General features: G+C 33.8%; 1 long non-coding RNA gene across 1 annotated transcript; it reads right to left on the bottom strand.

Moving 5' to 3' along the window:
• Positions 1-1,967: 1,967 nt before the first annotated feature.
• On the bottom strand, positions 1,968-22,981 carry LOC118762759. Its single transcript, XR_004998509.1, has 3 exons — positions 22,972-22,981; positions 11,424-11,429; positions 1,968-2,114 (listed from the first exon to the last, which is right to left on the bottom strand). It is a non-coding gene; the product is annotated as an uncharacterized LOC118762759 (long non-coding RNA).
• Positions 22,982-24,213: the final 1,232 nt, after the last annotated feature.

The following is a 24,213-nucleotide window of genomic DNA, read 5'->3' as shown; positions in this document are numbered from 1 at the left end:
TAACGCTAACTATTAACACGTATATCTAAATTCAATATGGTGAGTCAGCTTACGATCAACATTTGTCTTCATTTTTGGCAAATTAAAATATTGCAACGCAACCTGCCTTCACATTCGTCAAGCTGAAAACGTCTTCGCTGAAAACACAAGTAGAAACTTAAGTTACGATACACTGGCACTCAAATGCACAGTTATTTACACACAAATCAATCTATCTATCTATCTATCTATCTATCTATCTATCTATCTATCTATCTATCTATCTATCTATCTATCTATATATATATATATATATATATATATATATATATATAAACATACATACATACATACATACATATATATAATTAGTGAGGAAGACAGAAGATAGTGTATGCCAAATGCTCTCTCTCTCTCTCTCTCTCTCTCTCTCTCTCTATATATATATATATATATATATATATATATATATATACTAACAGAGATAACTGGTGTTGCTCGGGATTAAAATATATTACAGTTGTGTTGAAACATGTGATATGGGAAAGTGCAGCATTGACAATAAAACATTTGTGGAGTAAATGCTGGGCTAATTCGACTAAGCAGCATGCTATGCGTTCGTTTGGAGTATTTCAGGCCCTAACCTGTCATGGAATATCGGATGTTGGGGTTGTGTGATTTTTGAATGCACTGAAAAACGTTCAGTGGATATACTCTCTTGCGCAGCAATCAGCGTTGTGTCTAACACGACCCATCATCTGAAGTTTTAACACCTCCTTCCGGTTTTTGTCCTACATCACTCAAAGTAAATTTGGATGAACTGTAGTTGTTCATTTCTGGGTAACAGGAAACCATTGAGGTGATGGACTTGCCCTTGAACTTGACGTCGCCATAAATTCATGTTTATCTACCTTCTTAGATGCACCAAACGATGTCATTTGAAATGCAGATTTGTATTGTCTGATATTGTTCAGAAAATCCTTTGACTGGATGAAAGTTCCTTCTAGAAAATCCAGAAGAGAAGGAGATGGTAGTGCTGGCAATGTTACCTGACCGCCTGAGCTGCACATACCATTTGCTTCATTTGAACATTTTAAAGCTATACAGAAACGACAATTTCTGTTTAGCACACCAATTTGGACAAAGTTATAATTTTTATAAGAATGGGATGGATCTCTGTCTAATCGTTAAAACGTTGATTTAATGATCCAGCATTAAGTCCTGCCACATGCATTTGCTGGTCTTGAGAAAATCTCGTCTCGCTTCAGACCTTTGCCTTCGGTTTTCTACAATCCTGCTTGTTTTATACTTGTTTCTGGAGAGATTACGTCTTTTCAGAGTTTCTCCAGCTCATTCCCTAAAAAATTATTTGAAGAGAGCAGAAATTAAAAGAGGAGAAATTGAAAAGGACAGAAAAAGAAAGGGAAAGATGTATGAATGTCTATATTAAATGTACGCGCGCGTGCGTGCGCGTGTCTGTAAAAGAGAGTGAAAAAGAGAGATAGAATGAGTGAGTGAAGGTGTGTGTCGTGATGACTGATGTCTTTTAAGGTACACACACACATAGAAAATGTGACGTCATCGTACAAAATGTTCACGATAGTTGATTTATGTAAAAATTATAATGTTAAATTTTTGAAATGCAAATATGTGAATGGAAATTAAATTCAATTTATAGCCGAAGTAGTACTGAATCTTTGGATACCCCATACGTCAAAACCTGTAACTCGGTTTTGGAATGCATAAGGAATATATATATATATATAGGACATACTTCTTTCAAACTGAAAGTATTATCTCACATTACAATAGAAACGCAATACTGAAATAGCGTAAAAGATAAGAGTTTGCTCTGGGCTCGCTATAGGCAAGAAGTTGGAAATTTACTTGGCCCATAACACTGCATGAACCTTAGCTTTTTTATTTGACGACTGTTGCTTTAAGTATTTTATTTCGATTTTATGTATATATGTATTTATGAGCCAACGAGGAAAACCTCTACATGGTAGCTAGACCTGGTAAAAATAGCAGCCAGATCTCCCTCAAAACACGCTACTGTCTTAATCCGACAATTCTGCCTATTATGTAGCTTGAATGAGAAATTGTAACTAAAGATTAATATTATTAACCACAAACTTCGACGATACTACGTAGTGGAGATGCTTGGTGATTGTATGTGGTGGTTACTTTTCATTGTTTCTTCTCAATAAGGATTACTGATTGATAACAAATCTCAACACAATATATATACAACTTCAAGTGGAACCGGACATCATAAGAGAAACAGAGGGAGGAAAGAAGAGACACAGCATAGGGACGGTTTTGGCTTACTGTCATCCTGTACTCCCCTTTTGCGAGCGAAATGGTATGTGCCGGCTGTCTCAGTAAAGGAGTTGCTTTTAATGGCTGAACAAACAGGACAAAAAGATTACAAAAATAGTGATTCTCACTTTGAAACTAACAATTTTGAAAATCTTTTTTAAATTACGGAACACCCAGCTCTCTCATGTATCCACGTTTAAAATCGCTTGACAACCCATGTTGGTGTGGTTACGCCCCTGTAACTTAGCCTTTGGGGAAAAGAAACCGATATAAGTATTAGATTTACAAAGAATAAGTCCTAGGGTCGATTTGTTCGACTAAAGGCGGTGCTTCAGCATGGCCGCAGTCAAATGACAAACAAATAAAAGAATAAAAGTATATATGTACGTAAGCAAAAGGAGCTGAACGGTAAAGAAGACCCTACATTTAGACTCCTTCTTACTTTGGTGGATTCTAGGCAAAGATGCCCAAACGCAATAAATCGTTAAGAGCTACAAGAGGCATGTCCAGTAAAGTCAAAGGTAAACATTCGAATGCATTTAAAGACCGAGAAATATTTCTTTCAAAAAATAATGGTGTGTATTTACTTCTGAGATGTCTGTGTATATATACATGAAACATATATACGGATATAGATAAACAGTATATTGTTCCTGAAAGTTTTTCTTTATAGTTATATTGTTTGCCTAAAGCTAAACTTTTTCCTACACATCGATCCTAGGATCTTACATATGTATAGACATACATCCACACACACACACACACACACACACACACACACACACACACACATATGCGTACACACACACACACATATATATATATGCATATATATATGTATATATATATTGATACATATACATACACACAAATAGTTCCGTATATATACATATATATGCACATATATATTTGCCGTTTCAATTTCACAATTTTACTCACATGCAGGATCATGTGCACGTACACGTATGTATATATCTATGCATACATATAAACATATATTAGTGTACATGCCTGAGTGGACCTATGTGTGAGTGTGTGCACATTTGGATGTCTGAATCGATAGACAACATTTTCGGTCATATTTTCATGTTCCCTTGCATTATGTATTAGTTATATCGTATTACCTACAAAATAAGTTCTTTTTCAGTCAGAAATATCAGAAACGTCTGGTGATATGACACTGCTAGCATATGTAAACTGCAGTTGATTTCCTATTTCCTATATATGATATTTGAAAATATGTGCAGTATTCACTTCTTGGCCGTTACGTAATTTTGTTGCAGTCATAAAGCTTCAACTTGGCATGAAACTAAATAATATTCTAAAGCTCTTGTTTTTCTCATTCTCAATTTCTCTTTCTCTTACCTACTCTTTCTCCCTCTCCCTCTTTCTGTCTGGTTATCACACACACGTACACTCTCTGCATTTTACATTAAGAGACAAATTCGAATACTCGAAAACCACAGTTTTTTTCCCAGCGCATTTATAAAATTCACCATTTGCATAATATCAATAAATTGTTTATCGAACCCTAGGCGTCGGCAAATATCTGGTTTTATGATTATTGTCTGTAAAGTATTATGCGATTAAAAAAAAACTACAGTAAGATTTGAAATTAGAACATGGCAAGGAGGTGCTAAATACGCGGGACATTTTCTTTGATGCACTATTTATTTCTCTTGCTTTCTACTTCATAAAAGTAGAGCAAATATTATATTTTAGAGAATTAAAAATGAAATTCTCACTAAAGTCATCCCAAGCTTAAAATAAACGATTACAAAATTATTCTTTTCTACTCTAGGCACAAGGCCCAAAAATTTTTGGGAGGGCGCTAGTAGATTAACTCGAAACCAGTACGTAACTGGTACGTAATTTATCGACGCCTAAAAGGATGAAAGACAAATTCGACCTCGGTGGAATTTTAACTAAGAACTTAAAGACAGACGAAATACCTATTTTTTTACAAACCACAGAGGGGACAGACAAGGACAGACAAACGGATTAAGTCGATTACATAGACCCCAGTGCGTAACTGGTACTTAATTTATCGACCCCGAAAGAATGAAAGGCAAAGTCGACCTCGGCGGAATTTGAACTCAGAATGGCAGACGAAATACGGCTACGCATTTCGCCCGGCGTGCTAATGTTTCTGCCAGCTCGCCGCCTTACGATTACAAAAATATTGAGAATTCTATGATTTTATAACTATTGTGCTCAAGAGTATTATTTGTAGATGAAAAATTAGTGAGCATGAAAGTGGATGTTACATTAGTAGTAAGCAATTAGAGAAAATATGTCATGTGATTGCTTCAAGGAGGTTTATGAAGCTGTAAGTCCTGGTGCTTAAGCATCTCGGCTCTCTGATGTACAAGCCTCGGTTTCGATTGAAAATGTTGCGACGCGTTTTCTCTTTGAGCAATGCAATATACCTTTCCCCAGTTTACAGAGGTGGACAAAATTAATATAACGAGTAACTGAGCGTTTGGATTATGTGAACATATTAGAGTTATAACCAACCATATTCAAGCATGAAGAAAATACTCAAGCATGAGATCTAATATGTTCTATCAGTGAGCATTTTTTAAATGTTTTTCAGGTTATGTCTACTTTCAACTCACTAAGTACACTTAGCCGTTGAATAACATTCGAAGTTAGACAATATGGATGATGGTTATATTCTTCCAAAGATTTGAGACGAGATTATGTAATGATCATTCTTTCCGAAAAGATATTTAATGATATCAGAATATAAACTTTTGGACATCTAAGGAAATTCATAGATTAGGAACACACTTCAAGTCATCCATTCATACCTACAAACCATATAATCTCGCTCGCACTAACAAGATACACGGATCTCCTCGCGCACAAACATTTGCTCATGTACAGAGACACAAGCAGACTTGCGCGCGTGAGTGTTTATTTTCTGTCAACTTAGCTGGCGTCGACCAAACCTTTCTGAATGGAATTTGGGATGATAAAAAGTGACGAAGGTGTCAAATTTCAGTGTATGTGGTTATGTGTGGATATGTTTTGTATCTTGGTGAAGATGGATGTATATTTTTGTGTATATCTGTAAGTATATTTATTTACTGGAAAATATGAAGAGCTCATGAACTAGCGTTTAGTATGCTGCACTCCCGACCGCGAAGCCGTAATTTCAATTCCTGGACGGGATGATACGAGGTGCTCTTGAGCAAAACAATTCATGTAACGTTGGTCTGCGATCACTTCGATACCTGATGCGTGGTACACCGAGTACCTCTGCGGACAAAGTCAATTTGATGGAGGGAGAGGAGCATATACATGAATCAGCATATACATGATCACTGTAAATAAATTATTTGTGCAGGTTGTTCAGCAGGAAATTGAAGGACCGTCTTTCTCGGACAACAAGAGATTAATATCATACATTGGAAAATGAACATCGAAGTAGACAAGACTATAAATAATTGCATGTAAATATTGTATTAAAGAACTCTAGGCTAAAAAGTCCGAGCTCAGGACAGAGATTTTAGTAATTATCTCATGCCACATTTAACCAAACGCAAAACACAAATCTATGAGTGCATTAATCACTTAGACTTCCTTATAAAAATCTGAAGCTAAAATGAAGTAATAAAACGAAATGATAACATGACTCTTAGTACATGATTATCGACTTCAGCGTTGATATATGATTAGGAAGTAGATAGAATATCGACATGATAGTAATTCTAAGTTCTAATCATATTTAGAAATTGTCAATTCTTATTGGATTATAAACATCAAATTTATGCATGACTTAACAAAATCACGATTTTTTGCTATATATTGCAACAAGCAAAATTATGCACATTATACACACGTATACATAGACAGACGCATATAAACAAAAAAAACACGCGGAAATATGCATTATGTGTATGTAACATTATATCACTGTCTCTCTAGATACGCTCGTTTGCAGCAATGTGCATTTTGAACATACCCAATAGGACTTCATATCTCTCTACCAACATCCTGTTGCAACGTATTACGTAAAATGAGCACGACACCATACACACACACACGCACACTAACTCACTCACTCACACCTCCACTCACTCTCTCACACCTACGCTCACTCACTCACACCTACACTCACTCACGCACACACATTCGTTCATATTGTATTTAGAGGTAGATAGGTAGGTACACGTATAGATAAAGATATAGACAGATAGACAGACAGACAGACAGACAGACAGATAGATAGATAGATAGATAGATAGATAGATAGATAGATAGATAGATAGATAGATAGATAGATAGATAGATAGATAGATAGATAGATAGATAGACGCTTGGAAGAATAGATGGATGGATGGATGGATGTGTGTGTGTGTATACTCACGCAGATAAATAAGTCTAGAATTCTTCAATGAGAAAAAGTTTTGTGTGTGTCTAAGTGTATGTCATAAAGCTCCTATCACAAAGAACGGAACAATAAAGTTTTTTTATGATACACTTCTCTCACTTCACCGTTCATTTCCATAAAGAAAGAAATATATAAATATATAAATATATATAGATATGTAAATAAATAGATAAATAAAAACTAAATAAACAAATAAATAAATAAATCTTTTACATTCCAAGTAAAAATTAAATAGAAAACAGAATTTATAAACAAAAGTGCAGTACTGACTTCATTTTCCATTGTTTTTCGGTTATATATTATATTCTTAGTTCATTTTCATTTTATAGCTTATATTAATGACTTAGTTTAAACATAACTAATGACAGAATTATAAAAACGTTATTGATTTCTTTTTTTAAATTGCCATTAAGATAGTTTGATTGATGAATTCTAGATGACAATAATATTTTTCATTTAACATGTCGATTACTTTCGTGCGTGTGTACACGTCAATATATGTGTATGCATGTACAAATAGAAAGACCGCTACACACACTTTCTCTCTCTCACTCATGTGCATGTGTTTGTATGTACGCAAGAATGTATGTATGTATGTATGTATTATGTATGTATGTACGTATGTACGTACGTATGTATGTATGTATATATGTATGTATGTATGTATGTATGTATGTATGTAGGCAGGTAGATAGATATGTATACACGCGCACACACATAGAAAGATAGAAAGATAGATATGTAGATAAATACGTATGATCAGATACTGGTAATATATATATATATATACACATATTACATATATATATTTATATAGATTTATAATTATATAATTATATATATATATATATATATATATATATATATATATATATATACATACACATTCATGTGTGTGTGTGTGTGTGTGTGAGTGTAGGCTCACACGATTCTCACTTTTATGATGCATTAGAATTTTAGCAACGGGTCAACAGAAAAGCAACAATTTATATAACAATATAGCTCACCTTTGTACTATCGACAGACGAAGGGATAGATACATATAAATGCACACACGCACACACACTCACTCACACACACACACACACACAGACAAACGCATACACACACATTTCTGATATTGGTGTGTGTCTTTATTGTTAATTGTATAGGGAAACTGTTAAGCATTATTTCAATGCACAGACAAATAAAGAGTCACGTGTACTTAGTTTTGATAATGATGCGATCGATAGTGACTTCGAGATTTCGACGGAGTTCTCTTTGCAGGAGGAGTGTTTCACATAATTTTTCTTTCATATTACGAAGTAGATAGTTACAAATTAAATCTTTAATGCTATAATTTTGTGGAATATAAGGAAATATAACAGTAGAGTGTTTGCCGAAAGAGAAATGGATATGAACATAAAGAAGATGAAATTCGTGAGTAAAGACTGAACGAGAAGGAAATATCGGCGAAGAAAAAGCGGGCCTTAGTAAGGAGGTGGTTGACAGTAAGAGGTTGATGAAGACACTGTCGTGTTTGTGTAGGTAGCATTGACTTCGTGTAAAATATGTAGTTAAAGTTAACTTAAATTTGGGATATGACTTTTAGGTTTGGTGTCATATTATCGTTTGTGTTCATTTAACAGCAGATGGGAAGAAAATTGTAATAAGACACAAATGTATGAAATCAATGATCAAAGAAATGTATTGTTTTATACTTAACTCGACGAGCTAGGTTCCTATGACTCTCCTAAAAAACTAATCTACATGGAGCCAAATCAAGATGTATAAAATAATAATGATGATGATGATGATGATGATGATGATGATGGAATAACAACAGAAAAATGATGGTATAGATACACTCCAGAAAAAGGTCACAGAAAATGTGAAAGCAACCATACTACAGGATGCGAAACTTTTTCCCACATGAGTTCCGGACCCCAATTATTAATTCATTTGCATATAGTGAATCAGAGTTCAACTAACAAACTAATTTAGTATTTCTTTATTGCCCACTGGGGGGAGGGGCTAAACATAGAGGGAAAAAACAGGGACAGACAAAGGGATCAAGTCGATTACATCGACCCTAGTGCGTAACTGGTATTTATTTAATCGACCCCGAAAGGATGAAAAGTAAAGTCGACCTCGATCGAATTTGAACTCAGAACGTAACTGTAGACGAAATACCGCTAAGCATTTCGCCCGTCCTGCTAACGATTCTGCCAGCTCGCCTATCAAACTAATTTGTGAGCACATAACGTGTGATGGGCGATAAGATAAAGTCACTTGGGTAAGAAATGACCATGCTTCTTTCCACATTTGATAATGCTTGTTGTTCTTGTTCTTGTGTCAACCATGGATGCCTCCCAGTAATGGGAGGGGGTTGCCAGCACCTCACCCTCTATCCACATTTTCCTGTCCACATCTTTACTATATGTGCCCTAACAAAATCCGAGAATATGTATAGATGCAAATCTATCTATTTATTTGTCTCCTTCTCAAATCAGACATAACTTGGTGATCGGTCGATTTACAACATCATTCTTCGTCTTGAGTTTACCTGGTAGAGGGTGCTTGTTAACTTGACAACAAGATCAAGGTGAGCTCTGATTGGCTGTATGCAAATAAGTTCATTACTGGTGTCCGGAACTCTTGTGAGAAAATACATTACGCCTCCGGGATACGCCAATATACACAGATAGAGAAATTAAGGCCAATAGGCCGGATATAATTGTCAGAGATCACCAGGATAAAAAATGCTTTCTCATCGATGTATCAATACCAACAGAAGATAATGTTTCTCTGAAAGAGAAGGATAAACTTTCAAATTAGAAAGATCTGGAAATAGAGGTAATTCGAACGTGGAGCCTAAAAGCAGAAAGAATTCCTGCAAATAGGCTTATTAGGTATGATAAAAAAATATTCATACAAATACATAACAAAAACACCAAGTATATATAACAAACAGAAAATAGCACTACTAGGTACCGCTCACACCCTGCGTAAAATGTATTCAATACAGTGAAAATAAGAGCACCACAACAAACCACAGCACATACCCAAGGCACACACAGCTGCGCTCGGTAGTGCAGTGAAAGCACGTGATAAACGTAAGACTACTGAATGATAATAATAATATTGGAAGCCTGCGCAAGTATCGAAATTGAGGGTGTAATGAAATATCTATCCCAAATTAAGGAAACCTTATTGGTATCAGTTTGGAATGAGGGAGTATTGAAAGCAGAGAAAAAAGGTAAAAAGAAAGGAATTACAAAAACAACATGAAGACGCATTCTGAAAGAAGGGACTACACAATTAGTTCCATGTAAATATAATTGAAGTTGCTGGAAAACTTAGGTGGAATTGGCTGAAGAAAGGGACATTGAAAAAAGAGACTGAGCGCGCTATACTGGCAGCGAGATTTGGTCACGAAATGGAGGGTCGACCTTCGGAATGAGCAACTGTCTCCGCTTTGCCGCATTTGTAATAGAGAGGACAAAACTATTGCCCATATCACGAACGAATGCTCTACACTTGCCCAAAACCACTACAAGTTGTGACGACACGATAAGGTAGTGAAGTGCTATACTAGAAACTATGTGAAAAGTGGGAGTTTGGGAGAAGCAAGACGTGGTATGAGCACAAATTGCAAAGTGGCGGAGTGAGAGACTTGCAAATTCTTCTGGGATTCTCAATCCAAACTGATCAGGTGGTAGAGCATAATAGATTGCACCTACTGGTGGTAAACAAGATCCACCACATGTGCTATTTAGTTGATGTTGTATGCACCTTTGACACATGAATAGTCAAGAAGGAAGGTGACAAAAATAGATAAATACGGCCCGGTAATAGAATATGCAGAAGGTGAAGATGCTGTCAATTATTGTTATGACCTTGGAGACAGTAACAGAAGACGTTATGAGATATATAAAGAAAATCGGAATTGAATGCCCAGTAGAAATGTTACAAAAGTCTTGCCTCGTTGGCACGGCCAGAATAAAAAGGAAAGTATCAGATAGTTGAAAAGAACAGATAGCAAGGTACCGCAGGCTTCAGGGAGCAAGCCCGCTACGCATGCAAGACTCCATAAATTCCAACAAACTCTGAAATAAAAAGAAATAACAACAATAATAATAACAACAACAATAATGATGATAATAATAATAATAACAATAATAATAATGAAAATAACAACAATATATTTATACACACACATGTACATATAAACATAAGTATATATGTATATATTTATGTACAAATATGCATATACATATATGTGTGTGTGTGAATGTATGTACGTATGTATGTATGTATGTATTTATTTATGTATGTATGTATGTATGTGTATGTATGTATCATTGTATGTATGTATAAATACATAATGCCGCATACTTAAAGTGTACTGTATCATAGATCTGTTAGAGCCGATCTTGTTAATCGGTTTCGCGAGGGCTATTAGATTAGAGACCGGTTATCAGATACTCGAACTCTTCAGGATTGGCGGATACAGATTATATGACGACTGTTATCTAATACCTAGCGTAATACATCAGCTGTGGTGTATCGATAATACTGTATTCTTTGATTAATATCCCCATTCAACTGAAAAATATTTGAAATATATTTTTCGTGACACTGCGACTATAGAATATATGATTCGAAATGGGAAGAAATTCCTTTCACGACCAGCTTGCCTTCCTTGCTACTCCCGGCACTTTGGGTTATTGCCTTCTGAGACAAAAGGCTTTGTGAATGAACTTGTTAGATGGAAAGTGAGCGGATTCAAAGCACACAAAACACACAGACACACGCACGCACTCAGACACACACACAGACATACACACACACTCTCTCTCTCCCTCATACACGCACACACGCCTCCGTTTTTCTCTTGTATATTTGACAACCGGTTTACGAATGTTTACATCCCCGTAAATTAAAGTTTTTTGCAAATAAAGATGCGTTGCTTAAATACAATATTTGAAATTATACGGGCATCGATTTCCTTAACTTAAACATTTCAAAATATTGCTATAGGCTACTGCTCAATCTCCGAAACAAGTAAAAGTGTAAAAGTATAAGGAAAGGAAAGGAAAAAATAACGAATATTTAATGTAAATTTACATAATAGTTGAGAAATTTCCAGAAATGCCAATGAACACCGTGAACTTGTTTTTCTATATTCTTCAATGCAGAATTGAAATCATTATGACATCACCGTATATTATTGGATTTCATACCATCATTTAATCAACAAAATATGAGAAAGTACGATTATTCTTCATGTTATATTTATTGCAAGTGACGGACTGAAAATTATAAGCAATTAAATCCTTATTCAATGGTCTGTAATATCCTGTCACGTATAAATTTAATCTATATGAAGTTAGTAACCATATCTTTCGAGCGAAACAAAAAAGGGATGTTCAAAGTATTCACGAGATCTGCTAGAAATACCCGCTATTTCTCCCTCCAATCACCTCCAGTATATCGGCGCTGTAAAATTATGCAGTCTTGGCCATTTTCTTTCTCCGTCTTCCCTTCCTTGGACCTTTCCTTTTTCTATGTATCTGGTGAAGAGTTCCGCTCGAAACGTTAAATCCTCCTTCTTTCTTTCATTTCCTGAGGGTCCAATAATACTATATTTGTTCCACGTCCTCGCGTTATTGTGTTTGCATGTTTGGATTAGCTATATATATATATATATATATATTATAACAAATGCATCTTTAGTCATATTCTAGCACAATTTTGCTTACAGCAAGCATAGTTAAGAACATGACGAAGAATCTAGCCTTTAACCTATCCATCGTCTTATTATGTCTGAATATGATCTCATTTTAATGTACATTCAGTTACAACATTTTTATTTTACTTATACAAATATCATTTTACTGGTATGATGGACATCGAATGCTACTCTGTTTCCGCTGTTATATATATATATTTAAATTGTCCCCTGGATCTCTCTATACCCAAATTCAGTCTTGGATGTTATGCGAAACATCCTCTATATAGTGTCCTGCATTTATCGAAATTAAGATATTGAGGAAAAGTTATATTTTTACGAATGTAGAATTGATTTTAATTTTTATACAGGACTAGCAGTATCGCCCGGCGTTGCTCGGGTTTGTAAGGGAAATAACTATATAAGCATTTTTAGAGAGTTATAGACAAAAAATAGCAAAAAATGCATTAAAAATGGAAAAAATATGATGGTAAATTTTTTTTTAAATCGTTGACTCATCGTAGACATTTTTAGAGAGTTACTTCCCTTATATAATAGCGAAAAAATGCATTAAAATGGAAAAAAAACGATGGTAAATTTTGTTTTAAATCGTAGACTCATGTACACGCTTTCTTAGCCATTTCTGTTTTGGTGTCTTCAAGCCATGAAGTCGTTGTTCTAAAAGAACACTGGTCTCCTTGACAACGCATTACGACGTTGATTTCCTTACACTCCCTTTCCCACAGGTGCAGGTGTGAGCGTGGACGCCAACTCCGCCGCCATCGACACACGAAAAATTATGCATTAAAATGGAATGAAAAATGATGTTAAATTATTTTTAAAATCGTAGACTCATCGTAGACGCGCGCTTATATTCAGACGGGCTCGATATGAATCACGACTATAAGCTACCCGAATTTGGTTAAACTGTACCGCAAAATGTGGGAGTAGTTAGGAATCTAAATGGAAGGGGACAGACACTCACACAACTACAGTTTTATATATATAGATATACATAGCGCAGTAGTGGTGAGATATGACAGCAAAGAAAAGCATACATTCACTCTCTGCATGCAATTAGACTCGGAAAGTTCGTGAGGAACCCATTGACCCAATTTGCTGACTTTTCCGATAGCACACAGGTGTCAATGAATGGTTGAATGACCAAATCCAAGCTTCTCTGCTAGTTCCTCAACAGTTACGATGATATTTTGTTCCACCAGGGTTTTCAGGATGTCCTTGTCGAGTTCTACAGATCTTTCAGGATGAGGCTCGTCTTCTAGGCTGTAGTTTATGGCTCGGGATTTCTGGAACCACCATTGACACTGCATTACGCTTATTGTCCAATCCCCATATACTGCATTAATATTTCTTGTACTTTGCACACATTTATATTCTGTTATTCTTTTATATGTTTCAGCCTTGAGGTTGTGGCCATGCTGGATCATGTGTGTGTGTGTGTGTCTATCTGTCTGTCTGTCTGTATGTATATATGTATATGTATGTGTGTGAACAATAATATTTTCAACAGATGTGTTGCAAATGTATCTGATTGTTCTCAAGCTTCAATACTGTGTGTGTGTGTATGTGTGTGTGTGTATGTATGTATGTATATGTATGTATGTGTTGTATGTATGTATGTGTGTATGTATGTATGTGTGTGTGTATGTATGTGTGTGTGTATGTGTGTGTGTGTATGTATGTATGTATGTATGTATGTATGTATGTATGTATGCATGTATGTATGTATGAGTGTATGTTTACTTTATTACTAATTACTCTCTTCCAAGAACATTTTCACTCACTCTTAGCTCTTAGCTTCCCATACATTTTACTCATGTATCTATCAGCGTCATAGACAGAATACTTTCACTTTAGTCTTCCTCAAATCACTCTGTCGCTATTTACTTTCATTTTATTCGTTGCCCACTGTGTGTGTGCGTTTGCGTGTGGTGTAAACCAGACTAAGAAAAGCATTTGACACACACACCAGAATGTGAGTTTTCTGTAAATTTTGCTTAATTGGAGTTTAAATTTTAAAAACTGGACCTGGCATGACGCGATGCATTGTACTCTCAAAAATGCTAGGTAAATTGTAATTTAAGAAATCCTATATTGTAGATTTGTATAACTCCCAAAGGGAGGCAGATAAAATCTGCCTTTTATAATAAGAGATCTCTGTATATGTTTTAAGCACAATCTTATCTCACTATTATATTTCATGAGGCGAAAGACTTTAAGTAACTAACAACAGTGGGTTTTTTTCTACTATGCTAAATGTAATGCCCGCTCTTGCACAGTGATTTACATCTCATACATAATGTTTCTCAGCGCTATTTTTGAAACTATTGTGAAATACATAATTCGTAGTTCTCAGGAGGTTTCATAAAAAAGATTGAAACTTATTCCTTACTTGACGCATTGCTTGTAATAATATCAATGACTGAGAAAAGATTTCCCTTTTCTACGCCGGGAAATTATGTTTTCTAATTATGTTTATAATATTCAATGTCTTCAATACGTTAAAACTATAAATTGATCAGGTTAATAAGGTTTACGGACATGCATGTAGATGATTGGAACCTAAATGTTTACAAGTAGGAAGCTCCAATGAAATTCATTTCCTTGCAAAAAAAAAAACAAAAAAAACAAGAATAGAACACGTAATTAACAAGTACAGAAAATATGTGCAAAGCGAGAGAGCTGGTGAGGAAGTGCCTTTCAAATTTCAGAGTGGTTGGTGTTAATGGAGAACAAGGAATGAGGAAATCGTTCTCTAGATTGGGATATTGGTGCGTTGGTAGGTGAAATAAATTTAAAACTTGCTACTTTCTGTATAAGTATATACGCTGTATACAATTGCACATGGTCCCTTAAATGTTGAAGAGATCTTTCAATGTACTACCGTTCGGAGAAATAGAGGATGAAATAAAGACGTAATTATCATGCAAGCCTGGATATGTGTATATCATCGCAAATGAAATAAACTTGCCAAGGTAGTTCTTGTATAGGCAATATTTTGAACTCTTCCCGAAACATCGACAAAAGTTGGAGAGCCGGTAAAACAATATGATGGTATAAAACAATATGAAGCCATATCGCATTTCACCTATCGTGGTTTATTATCTAAGCTTACCTCCACCCCTCCGTGGTGTCGTTTTGCATTTATAATTACAAAAAATATATACAAATCATAAAAATAATTTTAAAAATATATACAGTAAAGTATTGTTTTTGCTTCGCGAATTTTCACATATCGCGGGGTATTTTGAAACGTAGACAAAGTTTGAAATAGCTTATTGTACTTGAGGTGGTGAGGGCCAGTGCGGCATTAAGACTGAATATTCAACTGTACTTAATTCTTTTCTCATCTGGTAGTGTTACATTCACTTAATTCGTTGACAAGTGTTGCTTTATCTTAGTTTAACATTCAGTTATATGACATTTTCCGCACTGGACAGTGTCAGCAATATATATATATATATATATATATATGGGGGGGGGGGTTATACATACATACAAAGGCGGCGAGCTGGCAGAAACGGTAGTACGCCGGGCGAAATGCGTAGCCATATTGCGTCTGCCGTTACGTTCTGAGTTCAAATTCCGCCGAAGTTGACTTTGCTTTCATCCTTTCGGGGTCGATAAATTAAGTACCAGTTACGTACATATTGTATGTATGTATATATAAATATATATATATATATATTTATATATACATATATATATATATATATATATATATTATATATATATACATATATATATATATACACACACATATATATGTATATATATATGTATATATATATGTATATATATATGTATGTATATATATGTATATATATATATATATATATATGTATATATAAATATATATATATATATATGTATATATATATACTTTTATTTTATCTAGTTTCAGCTCACGAGCTGTGGCCATGCTGGGGCACCGCCATTATATATATATACATATATACACATATACATACATACATACATATATATATATATATATATATATATATATATTATATATATTTGGCATCTTCATTATCCTACATTCCACTTTTAAAGGAAATGAATAAATTTAGCATATTTTATTGATAAATCTATATTACCAGTATGCAAATTGTTAACTCATAAAATGTTTAATATATCTATGGAGGCTTTATCAGAAATTTGAAAGACGGGCAATGTATAATAACACAAGTCATATAGACTCATGTCTTAATGACTGGTATACATAGGATGACTGGAAATATAGATTAACTTTTGGATGTTGTTTTTGTATTGCATTGCGCTTTTTGTTTTGAAATAAACAGGAAAGCATTCAATCCCAAACCATTTAAACCAATAAGGCATGATTTCTGAGAAATGGTTTGCTATTTCTAGCATATCGTAGACCTCTCTAGTATGATTTTGATATTTCAAGTTAAATTTTTGCTGGCGTAATGGTGGCCTGAGAATAACATTTATTCAATAGAAGATTGACATTATGCCCATGAAGATAATATCCCTGATATTACCCCCAAAAATGTTGGCTCTGTTTCAGCTTTACAAGTCAATGCATATTGGCGGGATGGTACTCTCATACGATCAATGGAGTATTTGCATAGATACGTAACCTTGCATTCTGAGTTCCAATTTCAGTGAGAACAATTTACTCATCAATATTCTGTAGTTGATTTAATATAATATATCAGTCAATTATAACTCTGATTGTTGACCTATGTCTGGCTTCACCAAGCAGAACTACGATCAAAGACATCAATCGTTTTCCTTTTTATTATTATTCAGACGTAGTATATCTTGGAAAATATATTCAAATCTCCTTTCAGCTAATATGTCTGGCTTTGTGTGGATATTAGAAATCAATATTAACAGTGCAAAATATCGTTAATATTTATGCACACACAAACACAAACACACACACACACAAACACAAACACAAACATATATACATATATATATATATAAATTGCCGAAGGATTGGAAACTTTATTACTCGAAGCAGGTGCAGATTATGTACGGAACAGATTGCGAAATTACAAAGTTAATATTAATATTAAAAGACACCATGCAAATTGTCTAGCTGTAACATATAACTCTAATTGCTATTAAAACTGCAAATATGCATTATCTCATGGTAATGAATATTCCTTTATTTTTAAGTCGACAACCGGGTTGGGGGACGCCCTCCAAAGTTTCATTTGATCATATCATCACAGTCTTGTAGATATTTTATAGAACAGACTGCATATATTTTATAGAATAGAGCGAAAAACTTGTATTCAAACACATATTTATCGTATACCTTTTTACAACAAAAGTTATGTATAATTGGATCGAAGAAAATATACATAATATTGAATATTTCTTCATGTTAGTGATCTGATTAGAACCCTAGCCATTCGGAAAGGCACTCTTCATGTCAAAGATGTGTGTTTGTGTGAAGGTGTGTGTAATTATATATATATATATATATATATATATATATATACATTTTATCATCATGTTAAACTATTAATCCCCATACGTGCTTTCATTTTCTCTTTATTTTATTCCTCTCAGGCTTTTCTGTCGAAGAGCTTAGGCTCAAAACGTCAAAGACTTTTTCATTCTCCCCAAGCGTCAAACCAAAACACCTGCTAGCTATTCACTCATCTGTCTTTGTCTTTTCTTTCTGTAAATTTGAACTATATGCATATATATAATAGTTTATAAACAGTTATACATGAACAGAAGACTACTATGTGGACTCCTTTCATGCCGAAAATTAAAAACCACAAAAGGAAATATACTTCCTGAAGCACATTGCTTGTAAGCGAGCGGGATATCTAAATGGATAAAAGTCTCAGTTAACCCTATAGCCATGAATATCACCATTAATAATCAAATAAATCAATGAATTAGTCAATCAGTTGATTAATTAATCATCTGTTGTTCATCAGTAATGTCGCTGGAAAATGTATAATTATGAAATTATATTATGTACCGAAATACACGAGGTAAAACACATGCGCACTTAGTTCCATCTTTATACATCAATAATTCAAATCAAATAAGTATCCTCAAGCATCGTGACGAGTCAGAATAGTCCAACAGTGAATAAATTCATCTGCGTATTATCCAGCCGAAGAATCGAAACGTTTAACTATATAAATACTGGGTATAAATTGCTAAATTGACATATATATATATATATATATATATATATATATATATATATATATATATATATATATATATATATATATATATAAACAAACTGAGGAAATGAAATCCTTCAAAGTGGTGTGCTAAACATCCAATTCACTGGTACGTCCGATGGATACCATATAAACATTGGTATAATTCAATTATAAAGTTGAATTAAATATAGAGACATTCAATTCACAATCCAGTAATTTGTTTATATTAAAATATTACATTAAATACCATGAATATTATATATAACATAGCATCATATTATATAGCATAAATAATTATGAAAACCATAAAATTCCAACAAATTGCTTCGACTTATATGTATTTTTCTGATATACATAATCATAGTTCCATTATGAATAAAGTAACTTCAGTGCCTTGACTTTAGAGAAAAGATGAAATTCCGCTTGAAAGGACGGCTGGATTGTAAAAACCAATTTGAATTAATAAGTCGAAACAATTTGTTGGCCTTTTATGGTTTTCATAATTATTCGTGTTATATAATATCATTTTATGTTATATACTATGTCCATATTATTTAATGTAATATTGTAATATAAAGAAATTATTGGATTCTCAATTGAATATCGGTATATTTAATTATCTTTATATATATATATATATATATATATTATATATAATATATATATATATATATATATATATATATACACACACCCTTATTCTAAGAGTTAAATCATGTATTTACAAACGAGATATGCTTTTAAATATGAATTTCAATTATAAATTGGTTATTTGTTAATGCATATGTCAGATTCTATTATAAATACGTTGTTAAAATTTGTGGGAAAAATAGAAATATCTGATAAAAATTATTGCGACAAATATTCGATTCATCTTCTGTATTATATATTTCAGTGCCAGTCAGTTGTTAGAAATAATGTTTCGTATTCATAGTTGCTGTATTCGGACAGCAATGTATCAAAGATTTAAACACTAATTGATTGACAGAGATGCACAGGCTAAATCTAACTTGTAACTGATACCACACAAAATCCACAACCCGACAGCTATACAAATTGATAGAGATACAGAAAGATAAATTAATAGAGACATAAATAGGGAGATATAGATAAGTAGGTTGCTAGATCGGTAGGTAGGCAGATAGATGGATGGATATATATATATATATATATATATATATATATATATATATTGACAGACAGGCAGATAGACAGAGCGACAGATAATACATATATATATATATATATATATATATATATATAGAGAGAGAGAGAGAGAGAGATAAACGTAGGTATGTACACATGAGTGATAGTGTGCACTGAAAGAGAGTAACAACAAACATATAGTATTTAATTAAAGTTTCGCTCAGCTTCCCGTTATTTCAAGTTATTGTATCAGGAGATTCGCCGTACCCTTTAACTCCTGCTAATGCCCACTCGTACATATTTGTTATGAGTATAGACTCAATAGACACTAACGTAGTAGCTAGTTTACGATGCACATTACTTCAAGCAGCAAATTCAATTGCATAGAATATATCATGATCAATTCCTTGCATATCCCTATGGTCCATGATCATTAAACGACTTCCCAATTCTAAATAGAGCATCCTTGACAGATCATCTTCTTTCTCCCCTGCACCTTGTAATTGCTAGCTGTGTCACACGAGAAAATTGTCGCGGCTCGTAGCATCTACCAATAGGAAATTGTTCTTTATCTTTTTGTTATCAGTGGGACGCTTTCTTCACAAAATTGAAGCCTCTGGCCAATGGCAAAACGTATACACTAAATTTGCCTTGCTAGAACACACAGAAGAGCAAAATATGCAAACCATTCTGCCCATAAAGACTTCAAGAACCATATTCTCTTGTAACCTCACATTATCTAAACAGGTTACTTCAAGCGATAACTATCGGCGCTGAGTGTTCAAGCTAGCAATATATTGACAAAGATGGACTCCAGCATTTTGCCTATTGGAATAGGTAGGCTATCCAATGCTCTAGTGAATAAATCATATAGAGAAACGAAAAAAATGACGGAAACATGTTATTCTCAACTTTTGAAAATGAAAATAAGATAAAATAACTGAATTTATTTTGATTACCAATACATGATTTCAGCTGATCTTTGGAGGCTATCTCTCCCTATATATATATCTGTCTGTCTGTGTGTTTGTCTATCTATTTCTCAGTAAGTCTGTTTGTCTGACTGTCCGTCGGTCTGTTCTGTCTATGTATGTATATATGCATGTATGTATCTGTCTGTCTGTCTGTCTATCTATCTATCTATCTATCTATCTTTCTATCTATCTATCTATCTATTTATCTATCTATCTATCTGTCTATATATCTTTCTGTCTGTATGTCTGTTTATCTATCTATCTATCTAAATAAATTCCGATATAGCTAGGTAGATAGGTAGAAAGACAGAGCGACAAATACAGAGACAGAGAAAAACAAATAAATAAAGACACATCGAACACTACACGGCATATATTCTTGATTCATTAAAATTATCTCCAAGCCCAAATGTAGTTCTATCCTTAACTTTGTATCATATATATATATATATATATATATATACATATACACAATATTTGTATGCATATATGCTCATGATTTTGTATAATTATAATTCATCTTGTTGAAATATATGAATTCTACTTTCGGACAGATAGAGATATAAGGTTATTCTTAGTAATAGATGAATAGCGATGACGTTGATGCTTGGTCACGACAACGGCAACAGCGACATGACAATGATGAGTATGACGATGATAATAATAACGATGCGTATGACGGTGATGAGCACTATCGTGTTCATAGACGTCATGATTGTCATCATAACGCTAAAGCTTGGATGAGAAGGCTTGTTTTCCACTGCAGTAGGCTTGTTTTCGTAAAATACGCTACCACGAGATCCATGGCGTTATTGGCTATTGTTTACTGAATGCTTTATCATGCCTTTGTCGGAGATACAATTGTAATTGTTTTGTTGTCGTTGTCATTGTTCTTAACTTTGATCATATCGCTGTTTATTGCCAGCTAACTTTTCTCTTATATCTATGATGTAGAGTTTATCACACTGTATGATGCAATAAGTACAGTTTTATCATATAAAAGGTGACGGTTTGCACTGACATCCGTTGATATAATTCTGAAAGGGAAGGAATTAAATGAAAGCAATTTAGTTGTTTTATAACAATGCTAATGTTCCATGCCTTAAATGTCTTTAAATTAATGAGTTATGAATACCTTATACAGCACACAAACACACACACGCACACATTCATTACATTCCACAATAACGCGCGGTCGCACAGACATACATACGCATATATATTCTGTGTGAAAGCATGTATATGTGTTGTGTGCATAAACGAGAGATTCATACAGACACATATTGATACTTAGATATGACTTACATAAATATGGATATGTGCATATGTACGTGGCTGGATGATTTATAAATTACTGAATGGTTCTGACAGCAGTTTTCACGAACATTTTATCATCTAGCCATTCCACATGTCGTTATAAATGTTTGTTGATCTCAACTTCTCAGGTAATGAATATTACATTCCCATTTCATTCGATAATACCATTAAGTCAATCGTATCATTTATTCGATAATCGGCTGTGAATTCTTATGTCATATACATAACTACTCTAATGAAAATATTGTACACGCTCACCACACATTATGCTTAGATGATATATTGAAACTGTATATTGTAATCAGACGATAATATATGGTTTTCAGATGGTGTTATAGAGTTTACACAATGAGGTGAATACTGGAACGACGCAAGAGTGTTGAATTCCTACAGTGTCATGATAATATTGTGTTCGATTTAACGATTCCCGCTATTATTTCCAAGGTGTCAAATGTAAGGTAAGTGACCTTTTAAGATAATTATGTCTTACGCAAGAGCCTCGATGAATACCGAGTCACTTTAGTAAAAGTCAAATATGTTCGCTGTTTTTTTTTTGTTTTTTTAGAATCTACGAATTAAATCGCTGCAAAACGTTTGCATATTTGGTTTTAATATGATTGGTTTCACAAGGCTAGATGGTGTTAAATACGTATGGTAGATATTACACATTCGTATTTTTTTTGGCATGAGAAGAAGGAAACATTGTATATAGGCTAATGCAAAGACGTCAAACAATGTTGTTACAGTTTGCTTTTAGGATCGAATTTGCGTAAAGAGTATTTCCACTGCAGTAGTCTGTGCCATATGAGACTTTCCGATGTTCTGTTTCTCTAATTGCAATACTAGCAAAAACACTGATGCCTTCAATATTAACCAAAAAATAAACGCAGTTTCAGATGCGTTCGGCTGTGTCGATCACACTCTAACTGAACGGAGATGGCAAACGCTATTGTCAATTGATATAAACTAATCATTGCTGGTACAAAATCGTGATGAGCTCATACGGAGGGCATCTAGATGAGACCATGGCACAATTTTCGAAGATATGTAAAATATATAACCAAATACAGTAATGACTTTTACAACTGCCGACAAAATTCTACACATCTTTATATAATGACAAACAAATCAATAAAAAAAAATAGCATTGACTAAATGATACCTTCCACACATACATCCGCACATAGGTATATACGCTTTTATGTATGTATGTATGTATGTATGTATGTGTATGTATGTATGTATGTATGTATGTATGTATGTATGTGTATATATTTATATGTATATATATATATATATATATATATATATATATATATATATATATATATCACGTGATCACGTGACCGACCAGGCTATCAGATATTGCTACACATAGCTGGTCACAATGCGCTTCGCATTGCTTTAGCCTTCAAATCAAGCCACCCCACTGGCTAAGCGGGCAAGCCAATATATATATATATATATATATATATATATCTATATATATATATACATATAAATATATATAAAGCATTATCAATACTTAATAAGCTGTCTTTTTACGTCCGACGTATAGTGTTAAAAACACAGTGTATTTCAGGGTTCAAGACATGAAATTGCCCACCTATCCTCTAAAACAAACGACTTATTGGACATGCTGATGGAAAGTGGATGGGATTATTGAATTGGAAAGGTTTGGTCAGGAAATATGTGCTAATCGTTAATGTGAATGTAGTTAGAGTTATGCAGACATGTATAATCGTATCAGCTTAACGGGAGCGGTTTTATATAAAACTACTTTATTATTTTACTTTTTTTGCTGTGATATCCTTTTACACCTAATATATTTATCCAGATATAACGATGATGCTTACATAAGAATTATGTGCCATATTTCTTCAGCATTATTGTTAACGAATATAACAGAGGGAAACACCTGTTCTCGTCTGGTCACTGACGTCAAGCGACATCGAGTTTTTAATTCCTAGATGGGTGGCTGGTTGTGAACCCTAGAAGCTGTGATTTAACTTATTCATTTTGCATGAAGGTGAGTGTCCTAGTGGTAAGGCATATTCAGGCCGCGAACATAATGTCATGTATTTAAATCTTGAAATGGGCGGCCTGTTGTATCTTTGAGTAAAGAACTACATTACATGCTGCCCCTATAACCACCTGAATGTTTCTATT

This window comes from Octopus sinensis, linkage group LG3 (genome assembly GCF_006345805.1).
Source record: "Octopus sinensis linkage group LG3, ASM634580v1, whole genome shotgun sequence".
In the NCBI taxonomy this organism is placed as follows: domain Eukaryota; kingdom Metazoa; phylum Mollusca; class Cephalopoda; order Octopoda; family Octopodidae; genus Octopus; species Octopus sinensis.
Note: the sequence above shows the minus strand (reverse complement) of the source record. Positions and strands in the feature narration are given on the sequence as shown.